A 17,441-nucleotide genomic window follows, 5' to 3' on the forward strand; every position below is an offset into this window, starting at 1 on the left:
GCTTGTTCTAGCTTCGAGAAGAATGCTGGTGCAATTTTGATTGGGATTGCATTGAATGTGTAGATAGCTTTGGGTAGTATTGACATTTTAACAATATTTATTCTTCCAATCCATGAGCACAGAATATTTTTCCATTTCTTTATATCTTCTTCAATTTCCTTCATAAGCTTTCTATAGTTTTCAGCATACAGATCTTTTACATCTTTGGTTAGGTTTATTTCCTAGGTATTTTATGCTTCTTGGTGCAATTGTGAATGGGATCAGTTTCTTTATTTGTATTTCTGTTGCTTCATTATTAGTGTATACGAATGCAACTGATTTCTGTACATTGATTTTGTATCCTGTGACTTTGCTGAATTCATGTATCAGTTCTAGCAGACTTTTGGTGGAGTCTGTCGGGTTTTCCATGTATAATATCATGTCATCTGCAAAAGTGAAAGCTTGACTTCATCTTTGCCAATTTTGATGCCTTTGATTTCCTTTTGTTGTCTGATTGCTGATGCTAGCACTTCCAACACTATGTTAAACAACAGCGGTGAGAGTGGACATCCCTGTCGTGTTCCTGATCTCAGGGGGAAAGCTCTCAGTTTTTCTCCATTGAGGATGATGTTAGCTGTGGGCTTTTCATAAGTGGCTTTTATGTTTAAGTATGTTCCTTCTATCCCGACTTTCCAGAGGGTTTTTATTAAAAAAGGATGCTGAATTTTGTCAAATGCTTTTTCTGCATGGATTGACAGGATCATGTGGTTCTTATCTTTTATTTTATTAATGTGATGTCTCACGCTGATTGATTTGCGAATGTTGAACCAGCCCTGCATCCCAGGAATGAATCCCACTTGATCATGGTGAATAATTCTTTTTATACGCTGTTGAGTTCGATTTGCTAGTATCTTATTGAGAATTTTTGCATCCATATTCATCAGGGATATTGGCCTATAGTTTGCTTTTTTTGCTGGGTCTCTGTCTGGTTTAGGAATCAAAGTAATGCTGGCTTCATAGAATGAGTCTGGAAGTTTTCCTTCCCTTTCTATTTCTTGGAATAGCTTGAGAAGGATAGGTATTATCTCTGTTTTAAATGTCTGATAGAATTCCCCTGGGAAGCCATCTGGTCCTGGACTGTTATTTGTTGGGAGATTTTTGATAACTGATTCAATTTCTTTGCTGGTTATGGGTCTATTCAAATTTTCTATTTCTTCCTGTTTGAGTTTTGGAAGTGTGTGGGTGCTTAGGAATTTGTCCATTTCTTCCAGGTTGTCCAGTTTGTTGGCATATAATTTTTCATAGTGTTCCCTGATATTGCTTTATTTCTGAGGGATTGGTTGTAATAATTCCATTTTCATTCATGATTTTATCTATTTGGGTCATCTCCCTTTTCTTTTGAGAACCCTGGCTAGAGGTTTATCAATTTTGTTTATTTTTTCAAAAAATCAACTCTTGGTTTCCTTGATCTGCTCTACAGTTTTTTTAGATTCTATATTGTTTATTTCTGCTCTGATCTTTATTATTTCTCTTCTTCTGCTGGGTTTAGGCTGTCTTTGCTGTTCTGCTTCTATTTCCGTTAGGTGTGCTGTTAGATTTTGTATTTGGGATTTTTCTTGTTTCTTGAGATAGGCCTGGATTGCAATGTATTTTCCTCTCAGGACTGCCTTCGCTGCATCCCAAGGCATTTGGATTATTGTATTTTCATTGTCATTTGTTTCCATATATTTTTAAATTTCTTCTCTGATTGTCTGGTTGACCTATTCATTCTTTAGTAGGGTGTTCTTTAACCTCCATGCTTTTGGAGGTTTTCCAGACTTTTTCCTGTAGTTGATTTCAAGCTTCATAGCATTGTGGTCTGAAAGTGTGCATGGTATGATCTCAATTCTTTTATACTTATGAAGGGCTGTTTTGTGACCCAGTATGTGATCTCTCTTGGAGAATGTTCCATGTGCACTCGAGAAAAAAGTATATTCTGTTGCTTTGGGATGCAGAGTTCTAAATAATATCTGTCAATTCCATCTGTTCCAATGTATCATTCAGGGCCCTTGTTTCTTTATTGATCCTGTGTCTAGATGATCTATCCATTGTTGTCAGTGGAGTATTAAAGTCCCCTGCAATTACCACATTCTTATCAATAAGGTTGCTTATGTTTGTGATTAATTGTTTTATATATTTGGGGACTTCCATGTTTGGTGCATAGACATTTATAATTGTTAGCTCTTCCTGATGGATAGACCCTGTAATTATAATAAAATGCCCTTCTTCATCTCTTGTTACAGCCTTTAATTTAAAGTCTAGTTTGTCTGGTATAGGTATGGCTATTCCAGCTTTCTTTTGACTTCCAGTAGCATGATAAATAGTTCTCCATCCCCTCACTTTCAATCTGAAGGTGTCCTCAGGTCTAAAATGAGTCTCTTGTAGACAGAAGATAGATGAGTCTTGTTTTTTATCCATTCTGATACCCTATGTCTTTTGGTTGGAGCGGTTAGTCCATTTGCATTCAGTGTTATTATTGAAAGATATGGGTTTAGAGTCATTGTGATGTCTGTAGGTTTCATGCTTGTAGTGATGTCTCTGGTACTTTGTGGTCCTTGCAACATTTTACTCACAGAATCCCCCTTAGGATCTCTTGTAGGGCTGGTTTAGTGGTGATGAATTCCTTCAGTTTTTGTTTGTTTGGGAAGACCTTTATCTCTCTTTCTATTCTGAATGACAGACTTGCTGGATAAAGGATTCTTGGCTGCATATTTTTTCTGTTCATCACATTGACGATTTCCTGTCATTCCTCTGGCCTGCCAAGTTTCAGTAGATAAGCCTGTCACTAGTCTTATGGGTCTCCCTTTGTATGTTAGAGCATGTTTATCCCTAGCTGCTTTCACAATTTTCTCTTTATCCTTGTATTTTGCCAGTGTCACTATATGTCGTGAAGAAAATCAATTCGAGGTATGTCTGAAGGGAGTTCTCTGTGCCTCTTGGATTTCAATGCCTTTTCCTTCCCCAGATCAAGGAAGTTCTCAGCTATGATTTGTTCAAGTACATCTTTAGCCCCTTTCTCTCTCTCTTCCTCTTCTGGAATTCCTATTATACAGATATTATTGTGTTTCATCACATCACTTAGTTCTCTAATTCTCCCCTCATACTCCTGGATTTTTTTTATCTCTTTCTCAACTTCCTCTTTTTCCATAATTTTATCTTCTAATTCACCTATTCTCTCCCCTGCCTCTTCAATCCAAACTGTGGTCGCCTCCATTTTATTTTGCACCTCATTTATAGCATTTTTTAGCCCCTCCTGACTATTTCTTAGTCCCTTGATCTCTGTAGCAATAGATTCTCTGCTGTCATCTATACTTTTTTCAAGCCCAGTGATTAATTTTATGACTATTATTCTAAATTCTTGCTCCGTTATATTGCTTAAATAGTTTTTGACCAATTTGTTAGCTGTCGCTACTTCCTGGCATTTGTTTTGAGGAGAATTCTTCCATTTCGTCATTTTGGATAGTCCCTGGGGTGGCACGGAACTACAGGGCACTTCCCCTGTGCTGTCTGGAGTAACTTGTGTTGGTGGGCAGGGCCACAGTCAGACCTGATGCCTGTCCCCAGCCCGCCGTTGGGGCCACAGTCAGACTGGTGTGTACCTTATCTTCCCCTCTCCCAGGGGCAGGACTCACTGTGGAGTGGTGTGGCCCCCGTCTGGTCTACTTGCACACTGCCAGGCTTGTGGTGCTGCTTTGATGGGATCTGCCATATTAGTCGAGGTGGATCCACAGGGTGCCTAGGGGTGGGAGGGGCAGGCTTAGCTCTCTTTGCCTTGCTTTGCCCCTGCAAGAGGGGCCCTGCAGCACCAGGAGGGAGACAGACCCGTTAGAAGGATGGATCCTCAGAAGCACTGCGTTGGGTGTTTGCCCGGTGCTAGCAAGTTCGGTGACAGGAACTGGTTCCCTTTGGGATTTTGACTGGGGGGATGGGGGAGGGAGATGGCACTTGCCAGTGCCTTTGTTTCCTGCAGAGCTGAGCTCTGTCTTCCGGGGCTCAACAACTCTCCCTCCCGTTGTCCTCTAGCCCTCCCACTCTCCGAGCAGAGCTGTTGACTTTTAACATTCCAGATGTTAAGTCCCGCTGTTTGTCAGAACTCACTCCGTCTGGCCCCTCCGCCTTTGCAAGTCAGACTCGGGGGCTCTGCCTTGCTGGGCAGGCTGCCCCTCCACCGCCCTGGCTCCCTCCCGCCAGTCCATGTAGCGCGCACCACCTCTCCGTCCTTCCTACCCTCTTCCCTGGGCCTCTTGTCTAGCTTGGCTCTGGAGAGTCTGTTCTACTAGTCTTCTGGCAGTTCTGGGTTATTTAGGCAGATGTGGGTGGAATCTAAGTGATCAGCAGGATGAGGTGAGCCCAGTGTCCTCCTATGCCGCCATCTTCCCTCAGCACCTTATCTTTTTTAGGTTTTTAAAAGTAATACCACATATTTACAATGTATTACAAAACAACTGCCATTTGGTCTGGGAAAGAATCCTACAATGAATAAATAAATATTTACACCACAAAATGTTGGAAATTCACACTAAATGGTATAAATGATATAAATAAATGGCTATGAGTAGTCTTTATATTTCAGGCCAAATTTTGCTACCAAATTAATTTAGCTTATGTCAGGTTTCACTGCCAAATGAGTTATGAAAACTATCTTGAGGCTTTTTGGATTTTAAAATTGTAGTTATGAGTTTATGGACTCTTATTATTTTCATTTTATAGCTCAAGCTTGTATTAAAAAGGGCAACTATCACCCATGCCCAGAATGTTTGCTCAGTGTCAGTGCTGAAAGGCCCCACATATGGTGGAAAGGAAATGTTTTCTTCTTAGATCTGGTTTGAATCAGATTAGAGAAAGTCACCTACCTTCCCTGAACTTCACTTTTCTCATCTATAAAATAGGTATAGTAATTCTGCGGACCCTTGACATTCCACAGGATGGATTTTTGAGATCTTATAAAAACTAAAAACTTGTGAATCTCACTAGATAAAATAATTCCCTCACAAAATTTAATATGTTTTTAGTGAACCCAGTTACTTATCTACTAGCTAATCTGTTGCCACTTACAAGTAGTGAGACTGTCTAAATAGAGCTTATAAAAAAATGAATATTCAAAAAGCAGTTGGAACAAATTACCATTGTTGGTTTGTTTCACTGTCTCACAACATCTCTTAATCACTTATGTGGAGACATGCTTTATTCTTTATATGCAGCTGAATCTTGCCTTGGGCATGACACATCCGTGAGAAAAGTCCAAATACAAAAATAAAATATGAAGCTTAGCTAGGACTTTTGATGTCATGAAAAAACAGTGTTTTTGAAGGTCTCTACTTGAAAAAAAAATCTATGGAAAGTTTTGAAAAGAGTAGTCATTAAATGTAGTAATTCAATAATTTGAATTTAAAATTTTCCCAAGATATTGAGGAAAATAGTAAATAATTTTTAGATAATGACTACTGAAACAAGGGAAAGTTAAATACTTAAATCTGCAGAAAACTCATTCATAAAGCAAACTTTTAAAAACTTAACATTTGGAGGCATCTGAGTGACTCAGTGATTGAGTGTCCAACTCCTAATCTCAGTTCAGATCTTAATCTCAGGGTTGTGAGGCTCCATGCCAGGCCTGAAGCTTACTTAAAGAATAAATAATTAAATAACTAAATGAGAACTTAAAATTTTCATGTCTAAGTTATTTGTATTTCTTGTACAAAAAAGGCACTTAGAAATAGACATGTCACTGATGTTGTTATTTTTAATATAATGCATGACAGGCAGGTAATTTCAGGTACTTTTGAGATATTTAAGAGTCCTTCATTTAAGGAGTTACAGGATTTGGGGACTGTCTAGAGCCATTTACATTTACCATAATCACTTAAAATTCAGCCAAGCTTAAGTTCAGTTCATGAATCTAGAGTTGTACAGGATAAAGTTAAATAGTTAGGAGGCCCGGAGAATGTCATTTTTGGTATATAAGATTCAAAAAGGAGTCAAGTGAATTTTAAGATTTTGCAATTAATAACGAAAAAGGCAGCACTTCAATTCTATTTCAGACTTAGGGAATTAAAATGACTCTCATGAAATCATATCCTCATGAAGTAGAAAGTCACAGAATTAATCAATCAAACCCTGGGAAGAAAAGAGACACTATCCACTTGATATCTTTATAAGTTTGAAATGAGTACTCTGTGTACCTGGAAATGAAAGTCTGGCTGTCAAACATACTAAGAGGCGACAGGACCCTTCTCTGTCCCAAGAGAATGTTAATAATTCTTAGAGATGATACTTAGAATGAATTATTTTCTCTGAGCTGTCCTCTGACATAATAAGAAAGATCAGTTATCTTGTATGACTAGGTCTAGATGATATCCTTTTTGGACTGTCCTTACTGTGGTTTTTAAAAATGGCAACCATTATAGATGAGAATGCTAATAGTTGGCAGTTGTGGTATGACTAATAAATATAAAAACTAACTTCTAGCAAATAATTATAAAAACAATACTTTAGAAGTCTGTATCCAAAGATAATGTTTCTTTCTCATTTACTCATCTATTATGTGAGCAAGTTATTTAGTCTCCTTAAGAGATTGAAAATACTGCTAATGATTTAATAAAATTTGATTACAATGTCTTTACGTAGTTTTCCATATTCCTGGGATAATCAAAGTGCTCAGAGGAAAAGAAAAGTTGAGTTGTTTATGAATTCTATTTTCTCTCTGGTAGATTCTCCATTTTTTTTAAACAGTACTACTGATAACATCAAAATCTCATAAGAATTAGTCTGGGGGCACCTGAGTGGCTCAGTCAGTTAAGCCTCCAACTTCAGCTCAGGTCATGATTTCACTGTCCGTGAGTTTGAGCCCCAAGTCAGGCTCTGTGCTGGCAGCTCAGAACCTGGAGCCTGCTTCAGATTCTGTGTCTCCCTCTCTGTCTGCCCCTTCCGCACTCCCACTCTGTCTCTCTCTCTCTCTCAAAAATAAAATAAAAACATTTAAAAAATGAATTAATCTGTATCAGAATTACCTGAGTTAGTAAATTAAAAAAAAAAGCTCTAAATGGCTAACATTTCCTCACTCTTAAGACTTATTTCTCTCTGGGATAATCAAATTATGGGACAATAAGGGAGTTATATTAGTGAGTTTAACAATGATATTCTCTACTACAAGAAGGATAGTGTTTTGTTTGCTTGTTTTTATACCACATGCATCAAGGATAGTTTTTAAGGAGAAATTGTGTATAAGACATTGATACTTTGTTATCTTTTAGGGCTGTGAGGCAGTTATTTGCTAAGTAATACCTAAGAAAGAGATTATAGTTGTGCCATAATGAAATACAATGACTGGTTCAACAGCTTAAATATTTGGTTCATTTAAAAAAAATGTACACATACATTTTTTCAACTCTTAACTTTTTTTTCCATTTTATAATGAATATTTCAAGCACACAGGATTAGAGAAAAAGTTCAATGAGCACTCAGATATTCATTTCCCAGCTACAAAACCATCAACTCATGGCCTCTTGTTTCATCTAATTCAACCTTAATTCCTGTCCCTCCCACTAACTGGATTATTATGAATTAAATTCCAGATAGTATTTAATTTCATTTATAAAAATATCTAAATATCTCTAAAATATAAGCACATTAAAAAACATATGACTCCAATGCCATTATCATCTTCATGAATAATAATTTTAGGGAAGCTAAAACAAAGAAAGATTGATACCAAAAGCTGGTGAGTGTATGGAGAACTAGAACTTTCATACATTGATGTTAGGATTATAAAATAGCATAATGACTTTGCACCTTCTTATAAAGTTAAATATATATCTACACTATAACCTAGCAAATTCATTCCCAGGAATTTACCCCCAAGAAAACAAAAACATATATGCACAAAAAAACTTGTGCAAATTCATAAGTTCTCAAACTCGAAACCATTCAACTATCCATAAATAGAAGAATAATTTTTTTAGAAAGTAGAATATTCATACAATATAATGCTACTGAGACACAAATGGGAATGAAATACTAATATACGCAACAATATTGTTGGAGTTCAACAACGTTTTGATATATGCCCATTAGAATAACTGTAATCAAAAAGACAATAACAAATGTTGGCAAGGATATGAAAAAACTAAAATCCTCATACATTGCTCGTGGGAATGTAAAATCATGTACCACTTTGGAAAATAGTTTGACTGTTTTTTTTTTTTTTTGTTTAATTTATTTTGAGAGAGGGGGAGAGTAGAGTTGGGGAGAGGGGCAGAGAGAGAGGAGAGAGAGAATCCCCTCACAAACCATGAGATCATGACCTGAGCCAAAATCCAGTTGGGCACTTAACCAACTTAGCCACCCAGGTGCCCCAGTTTGACTGTTTCTTAAAAGTGAAACATAAATATATCATATGATAAAGTAATTCATCTTCTACTTATCTACTCAAGATAAATGAAAACATAAGTGAAAACAAAGTCTCAAGTGTAAGTGTTCATAGCAGCATTTTTCCTGCTAGTCAAAAAATAGAAACAACCCCAAATGCTCATCAACAAATGAATGGATTGAAGAAATGAATGGATAAAATAAGGTATGTCCACACAATGGAATATTATCTAGCCAAAAAGGGAATGAGGTACAGATCTATGCTACTATATTAATGAAACTCAAAAATATTGTGCTAAGTGAAAGAAGCCAGACACAAAGGACCACATACTGTATGATTCAATTTACATTTTTTGGATTTTCGAGAAAAGGCAAATGTGTGAGATGAAAATAGATCAGTAGTTGCCTGTATCAGGTGTGGGTGTGGGAATTATATGAAAATGAGCATGAAGGATCTTATTCAGCTGATGAAAATATACTAAAACTAGATTAATGTAATTGCACATCTAGGAAAATTTACTAAAAGTCATTCAACTGTATACTCAGAGTGGGTGAATGTAATGATACGTAAAAGAAGTCATATACAAAAGAGCATTTTCATGTACGTCAAAGTCCACACAAAGTCCAAGAATAGGCAAAATTAATCAATGGTGCCAGAAGTGAGAAATTGGTTGCCCTGAGGTAAGAGTGGGGGATTATTGTCTGCAAAGGAATAGGAGGAAACTTTATGGGATGATGAGAATGTCCTACATCTACATCTACATCTACATCTACATCTACATCTACATGTTGTTTTGGGTGGTAGATATCCAAATTGTTAAAGGAGATACAATTGTTAAAATTTGACATACTGAACACTTGAGATCTATGTGTTTTGTTGTAAGTAAATTATATATTCACTAAAAATATAATAATTCCTTAATACTACCAAATATTCAGTTCTGAACCCCCTAATTGTTTATTTATATGTAAGTGATTTGGGGGTGCCTGGGTGGTTCAGTCGGTCGAGCGTCTGACTTTGTCTCAGGTCATGATCTCGCAGTCTGTGAGTTCAAGCCCCGCATCAGGCTCTGTGCTGACAGCTCAGAGACTGGAGCCTCCTTCAGATTCTGTGTCTCCTTCTCTCTCTGCCCCCACCCCTCTGCTCTCTGTCTCTGTCTCTGTCTCTCTCTCTCTCAATAAGTAAATAAATAAATAAATAAATAAATATTAAAAAAGTTTAAAGGTAAGTGATTTGTTTAAATTGGTATCTAAACGGGGGTGCCTGGGTGGCTCAGTTGGTTGAGCATCCAACTTCAGCTCAGGTCATGATCTCACAGCTTGTGAGTTCGAGCCCCACGTCAGGCTCTGTGCTGACAGCTCAGAGCCTGAAGCCTGCTTCAGATTCTGTGCCTCCCTCTCTCTCTGCCCCAGCCCACTCACATTCTGTCTCTGTCTCTTTCAAAAATAAACATTAAATTGGTATTTAAACAAATTCCACACATTGCCCTTAATTGGTATGTCTCTCAAGTCTTTTTTTTTTTTTTGCCTCAAAAAAAACCTAACAAAACTGATTTATTGGTAGTGTGTTTTGCACATGCATTTCATTTACTCTGTCTTTAGTACCTTTCTGAGAAATAATTTATGTATATAATAAAATGCAAAGTATTCAACATATAGCTTGATGATCTTATAATATGTACATGTATTTCCAATTATAAGAGTAATTTAACCACATTGTACAATACATGAAAGTGAGAGAAAATAAAGTAAAAACAACCACAATCACCATTTTGGTGTATTTTATGCGACTGCCTCTTCTTCAGTGAAATAATATATGTAAAATACATTATCTAGTATTAGTGTTCGTATTCGTATTCGTATTCCACAGGCATATAATCCTGAGGAAATGGTCAAATTTGTAGCTATAAATCTTAGTAATACAACCATATTGAATTTTGAAGCCCCAAGCATACCATCTGATTCTACTCTGTCCTGGTCATACCTAAGACATAATTAGGAAAAGCATACACATGTGAGCAGGAGCTTTTGTGTACTATCACTTGTCTTCTGAGGGATTGACTTCTTTCTCTAGGGTATATGCAAACCTGCTCAAATTTTCCTGAGGATTGCAAAAATCTTTGTGTCGGTTTCACGGGGAAAGATACTGAATTATTCCACACACAGATCCATACTCACTTTCCAGTAATTTTCCAGTTAACAGAAGGATTGTACAGGTCTCTCCTTTGACATTTTCAGGTTGTAAACTGAGTATGTTTTCTTGAAAATGAAGTCATGTCCCAGCATATGTTTTGATCTACTCTTGTTGCAAGCTGACTTACTCCATGGGAGGGTTTTTTGAAAACAGTTTCCATGTACCACTTGAGGCATTGATCTTTCTGCAATCTCATTAACGCCCATGTAAATGCCAGGTCTTGCTGAGGAAGAAGAAACTATGTTAAATAATGGGAACCTTGAGGTTTGGGTATTACTTTTACAAGCAGCAATTTTTCCTGGTTTGGAAAAGGTCAGAGAATTTCTAAGTGTGCTCTTGTGGGCGGGGTGGGTTAGGACACTGCTGTTCCTTTTCCTGAAATGTAATGAGATGCAATTGATCTGTCAACAAAAATGACTTTCAGAGGCTACAAATACAATAAAATCAAATCAACACAAACCAGATTATCCTAAAGTGACTTTTGAATAAAAGTGGTTATCCTACTTTCTAAATAGCTTTGAAAATAATACCAAAAGGATGAAAACACAATCAAAGGTAACTTAATGTTCTTAAAGTTTATGAGAGCCTTTTCAAAAAATGGTGCAGGAGCAATTCGACATCCATCCATCCATCCATCCATCCATCCATCCAACTGGACAAAACCTTGACTTAAACCTTACACCTTATGTAAAATTTAGCTTAAAATTAATCACAGACTCAAATATAAAATATAAAACTACAAAAGTTTTAGGAAAAAACATAGGAGAAATATTCAGAACTTAGAGCTAAGTGAAAACTTCCTTTCAGATGTGATACCAAAAGCATGATCCATAAAAGGAAAAATGTGATAAGTTGGACCTCATCAAAATTAAAACAAAATTAAAATTCTGTGGGGTTCCTGGCTGGCACCAGTAGAGCATGCAACTCTTGACTTTGGGGCTGTGAGTTCAAGCCCCATGTGTGGCATGGAGTTTACTTAAAATAAAATTTTTTTTTAAAAAATTAAAACTTTTCCTCCATGAAAGGTCTTGTGAAGAGGATGGAAAGCCAAGCTACAGACTGAAAGGAAATATTTGTGAATTACATATTCAACATAAGACCCTATATCTAGAATATATAAAGAACTTTTAAAACCCAACAGTAAAAAAAAAAAAATCTAACTGGAAAAATGGACAAAAGACATGAATACACATTTCATTGAAGAAGATATACAGATGGCAAATAGACAAATGAAAAGATGCCCAACATCAATAGCTATTAGGGAGGTGTACGTTAAAACCACAAGAAGATATCGCTATACACCCATTAGAAATAAAAGCTAAAATAAAAGATATTGATAACACTAAATACTAGAAAAGATACAGATAAACTATCACTCATTGCTCATGGGAAAGTAATATGGTACAGCACTTTAGAAAATAGTTTGTTAATCTCTTACAAAAATTAAAGAAGCGCTTAACAATTCTTGGGCATTCCAGAGAAGTGAAAAGTTATGTCAACACAAAAACTTGCACACAAATGTCCATAGCAGCTTTATTCATAATAATCCTAAACTGGATGTCCTTCAACAGTTGAATGGTTAAATAGAATATCATAAAAGGAACAAACTAATGATATATACACAGCTTGGATGGATCTCAAGGAAATTATTGTGTTTAAAAGATGCCATTATCCAAAGTAACATGCTATATAATTCCAATTATGTAACATGTTTAAAATAACAATATAGAGGATGAACAGATGGTTGCTAGGGTTCACAATGAGACTAAGGGATGGGTATGGCTATAAAAGGGTAGCATAGGGAGGCTTGTGGTGATGGAATTGTTCTGTTTCGATTCTGGTGGTGGTTAGATGAGTCCATGTCAAACTGGCAATATCTGAATAAGCCCTATGGATTGTACTAATGTCACTTTCCTGATTTAATATTTTACAATAGTTATGCAAGATGCTGCCTTTGGGGGAAACTAAACAAAGGACATGTAGGACTTTTGTATACTTTTTTTGTGAAAACTTGTTAATCTATAATTATTTCAAAATAAGAAGTTAAAAAAAGTTATGGGTGCTAGAGCCATGCGTTTATTGAGAAGTCTGGATGGCAAAAGACCGTTGTATTAGTTTGTCCCACATCCTTCTTCTGCCTTCCCAAAGAATTGGTGGGTCTAGGTCTTGAAAGTTTCATGGAAGGAAATGAATTCTCCTTTTTTTAAAAAAATGTCCGTTCTTCCCATTCTCAACATTGCCACCCTTCATTGTGAATTTTTTAAAAAATGGAACAAAACTTTAGAAGTTTTCAAAACTCTCTCTTCTATTTGAAGACGTCTTTTCCTCCTCTATTTGTTTATCATCACCAACACAGTAAAACTTTATTGTGCACCTATTTTGTGCCAGTCACTACTGAAATTTTTAGAAACCCAACTTAAACAAAATAAAAATGGAAAATTTTGATTTTCCTAATTCTGAACTCCAAGGGATGGACCTGGCTTCAGGTACAACTGAATGCCAGCATGTGTAACAATTCAGTCTCTTCTCTTTTTTTTCTTTCTCCATGTCTCATCACTACTTGGTATCATTCTAAGATAGCCTCTCTCCATGTAACTCACATGGTCTTTATATGTCAGGCTCACAGAAAAAGAGGAAGCTTTTGCCGTAGACCCTGTGCTAATCCAGGGATTGACCCTTGAATTGTGTGAGATTCTCACAGAAGAGGGAAAGGTTGGTTTTTCAAAGGAAGTGATGTTGTGCGGGCAAAAAAATTATACGCTCTTACAAATAATAAAAACTCGACCTTTCAAAGGTCAGTTGTTATCCCAGGTCTTCCAGGCAGCAGGTGGTGCTGCCGTGACTCAAAGCCAGTTTATCCACTTCACTGCTCAAGCTCTCAGTCCTGAGATCATGCTGCCTCCAAGAATTCTTGCTCCCCTGGTTAGGAATTCCGGTTGCAAACAAGATTTCTACATTTATTTTTATTTTCTACCATGTTTATTGAATTTTTTTTTTTTAATTCTAGGTTCTGAAGTTTCCCAAACTGAATAGAACAGAATAGGGAATAGAACCCAGGATGATTCTAAGCAATGCTTTATACAGTGCAAGATCTCTTCATCATTTCCATATAAGGTAAGGGTGTATCACCATTTACATAGTAAATATATGCTTAAAGTTGTATAATATTATAAATAAAAGTTTTATAAATCAGATTATTTCCTTTATTCATTTATATATATTTTTAGTGCCCACTATGTGCCAAGCACTCTTAACAACACCAAGAACTAGAGACAATAGAACAATATGAAAGTGAATATAAAATAAGTGTTCTTCAAATGATAAAGGAGATTAAAAATCCTGGCTTGGGACTCTCTTTCTTATAAAGGGAGATAACTGTAATCAAACCAGCAACTATGCTAACAGATTATCTAGTATGGTCTATCAGGTGGTAGTATGGTAGTAAGTGCTAAGGAGAAAAAGTAAAGCTGTGTCAAGGAGATAGGAAGTGCTGAGGGGAAGAAGAGTGCTGTTTATCATCAAGTGATCAGGGAAGGAAGACATCATCGATAAGGCAGCATCTTATCTGCCTCCAATGCTTTGCCCAGTATAGAATTAATGATGTGGAAGGACAGGACAGGAGTTGGAGGCAAGTCCTTGATATATTTTAAGAGAAAGAAAGTACAAGGGGATAGAAGGGTGAGAAAAAGAAGTTCAAGTAGGTTTTAATTGACCAATGACAATTGCCACAAATCAACCGTTGGCAATTGAGCCAATAGACATTAAACATATAGATGTCATGACAGAGAATACCAGGGGTGACCTGCTTGGAAACCTACTCAGTTAAGGTAGTGATTGCCTTACCTTTATTTTTCAGTTTTCTCTAAGAAGCAAATATATTATCTTGTCTACTGCTTTGTCCCTGTAAGCTGTTTTAAAATTCTTAAATTAGGGTTGAAACTCAGGAAGATTGAACATAGCTTCTATCTGAAATCGTATTAATGGGTGACAACATAGAAAAAGGACCCATGACTAATTTTTGAGAAAAAGGGGATTTGATTACAAATGAACAAAGATGCGACATTGGCTAATTTTATTCTTTCCAGAAATGTCTTAAAATAATATCAACTAGTATTTAATGTAGAGCAGTATGATATACGTATATATACAACTTTCAGCATTTCATATGTGCATGGCCCACTTAAAAATCAGAGCTAAAATTATTAGAGACACTACAGATAAAACAAGTAGTGATTACTCCTTTATGATACTGAAAGGTCACTTATTTTTATATTCAGAAACTCACTCCAGGTCTCTTATGATTATTTTAACATTTTTTAAAAGATTAAATTATACCATTTTTCCCTCTTTATTTCTTTCAATTATCTTTGACCAAATGCAATAAGATTTTTTATTTGAACATGCCTATGTAAGGAAATTGTGTATCTTTTCATAAAAGCCAGGTATCTTTAGAAAATACAATAATGGTTTGATTCATTTTTAAATAGATTGGAAACCAATCCAGTGATTCAAAAATGGTTATACAATTTGCTATGTAGAAATAATAAAATTTACTTTATCTGCCCTTTTATTTTTATAGCTATCATTTAATTTTAGGTTCTGTTTTTATAAAACCTCATATGTCTGGAAGTGTTTGTTTTTCTGCCAGCTTTGCCCTGATGTGATTCATAAATATGCCAAGAAAATCTAATAAATCTTTCATTAGTATGTATTCATATTTTAATTGCAACTTAAAGAACAAAGAAAAGATTCTGCCTTCAACTGATTGAAATTTTTGTATCATCATGTTTCAAATTACCAATAACAGTGGTGCTTTTCTGTAATGGCTTTACCTTCAGAATATCTATCATGTGAAAAATCTAGCCCGGTGGGCATTGATGTAAGTGCAAAAAGTTATTGACTTTTGCCTTTTAAAAAATTCTCTTATTACTTTTCTTGAAAGGAATTTATCTTTAAAGGCTTTAAGATAAACCTGTGCTGCTTTCAGTCTGCATGTCAACCTTCCCTGGACTGTGCTGAGAGAATTCACAGACAATATTTCCACCCACAAGTGCCTCCTGAGTTCAAGAGATTGAAGAGATGAAGCTTAGCGCCTTTTGCAAAACAAAACAAAACAACTTTAAATCAATAAAACCCCAAAACATTAGCAAGAATGTTAGACATACAAAATTTTTATTGGCCATCAGTCTACATCACAGTCACCGTGGGCATTAGAAAATACCCTTAATGGGAAGGACTTTTAATAATGTTGCTTATCATTCCTGAAACTGCTCAAAATTAATTTCATCAAGTAATTAGAGAAAATAAGAAAAGCTTCCTTCTCTTATAAAAGATGTTTTATTTCTTAAAATTATGTGAGCTGCTGTGTCATTATCAAGGCAGTTAATTATCCTACAGCAGAAATTCTTAAGAAATGTAGATATACTTGGTCTCTGGTCCTTTATTTCTTATATTCATTGTTCTTCTGTTGTCTTCTAGAAGAGTTTTTCCTAGAGTGGTTCCTCAGAGCAACATGGTTCATCCAAAAGTCCTTCTGAGTCAAGAGATTTTCCTGGAGGCAGAGAGGTTGATATCTACATAATTTGAAGAGATAGCTGGGTAAAGGAATAATTAGGATTATTGGAGTTACTCTAAAACTTGTGAAATATTAGTGGTCAAAGGGAAGACAAACTTGGTTATAAAATGGGAATTTGATCCAGATGCCAAAAATGTTTGTGGAGAGAGCTGAAAGTTATCCTTGTCACTAAATAATAGATGCTATCTTCTGAACCAAAAGACCACAGTCATTTGGTCACTTTTCTGCCACAAGTAGCCATCTCCTCTTGAGCCTCAGTCTGCAGCACTACAACTGGCTTCTACCCTGAATCTTACTTGGAGACCATAGGCTAAATTGGGTCTTTGGAGTCGTTGGCTTTTTTTTTCTTAAATTTTTATTTTATTTTTTTAGTGAACTTATCTTTTTACCTTTTAAAATTAATTAATTAATTAATTAATTAGCTAATTAATTAATCAAGTGATTAATCAAGTAATTAATTAGCTAATTAATTAATTATTTATTTTTAAGTCAGCTCTAATGCCCAACATGGGGCTTGAACTCACCACCCCAAGATCAAGAGTCGCATGCTTTACTGACTGAGCCAGCCAGGTGATCCAGGAATTGTTGGCTTTCAACTTCTATAACCTCAGTGGAACTTTGACTCTTGTGGTTTTAGAAACCTTTAAGCAGAACTCTTCTCTACAATTCAAATTTAAAATTGGGATGGTATTTCTAAAAAGTTCATCCCAATGAGCATAGGCAGTAAATAACAGGAGGTAAAGATGTATGACTGGATGCAGGTGGTCTTAGAAAAGACAAAACAGGACAGAGACTTCTCAGCATTTTGTGAGTCTGTAACTCTTACAGCTGACACTGGATGAATGAATGAATGAGCTCACTGAATGAATGAATGAATGAATGAGCATCCTGTAAAGCATGTAGACACAATGGGTTATCATTATTTCACAAATAGTATCCACTTTCTATGTTTTAGAAAATGATGATATTCATAGTTAACAATTATATCAAAGTGACCATAAAGACCAAGATTCTCCATCTGGGTGTAATGATGTATTTTCTGACCTGAAAAAAAGTAAAGCTAGTGACTATAGCATAGTCACTGATGCGACATGCTTAGCTGAGTGTCTTCACAAAGCGGGAGAAGAGGACTTCATAGTTGACAAGAACATCCAGGAATTAAATAGCAAAACTGGGATATTTCATGCCAAAAAGAGATAAAATTTCCCTGTGCCAGATTGTAAAGACTGCCACCATGTAGTCCAACAGGTCACCGTCATCATATCTGACCTGGACTTCTTTCTTATTTGA

The 17,441-nt window shown here is 35.9% G+C and overlaps 1 protein-coding gene across 7 annotated transcripts in view; it reads left to right on the top strand.

Annotated features, from left to right (window-relative positions):
• NMU (neuromedin U) overlaps positions 1-17,441 on the top strand; it is a 115,765-nt gene that overhangs the window by 56,792 nt on the left and 41,532 nt on the right. For all 7 annotated transcript variants that reach the window (XM_053901571.1, XM_053901568.1, XM_053901570.1 and 4 more), the window contains one exon: positions 13,584-13,690. The gene's annotated coding sequence lies outside the window, so the exon portion shown is untranslated. The remainder of the gene's footprint in view (positions 1-13,583; positions 13,691-17,441) is intronic.

Source organism: Panthera pardus, unplaced genomic scaffold (assembly GCF_024362965.1).
Source record: "Panthera pardus isolate Hobbes unplaced genomic scaffold, ASM2436296v1 HiC_scaffold_13, whole genome shotgun sequence".
In the NCBI taxonomy this organism is placed as follows: Eukaryota; Metazoa; Chordata; class Mammalia; order Carnivora; family Felidae; genus Panthera; species Panthera pardus.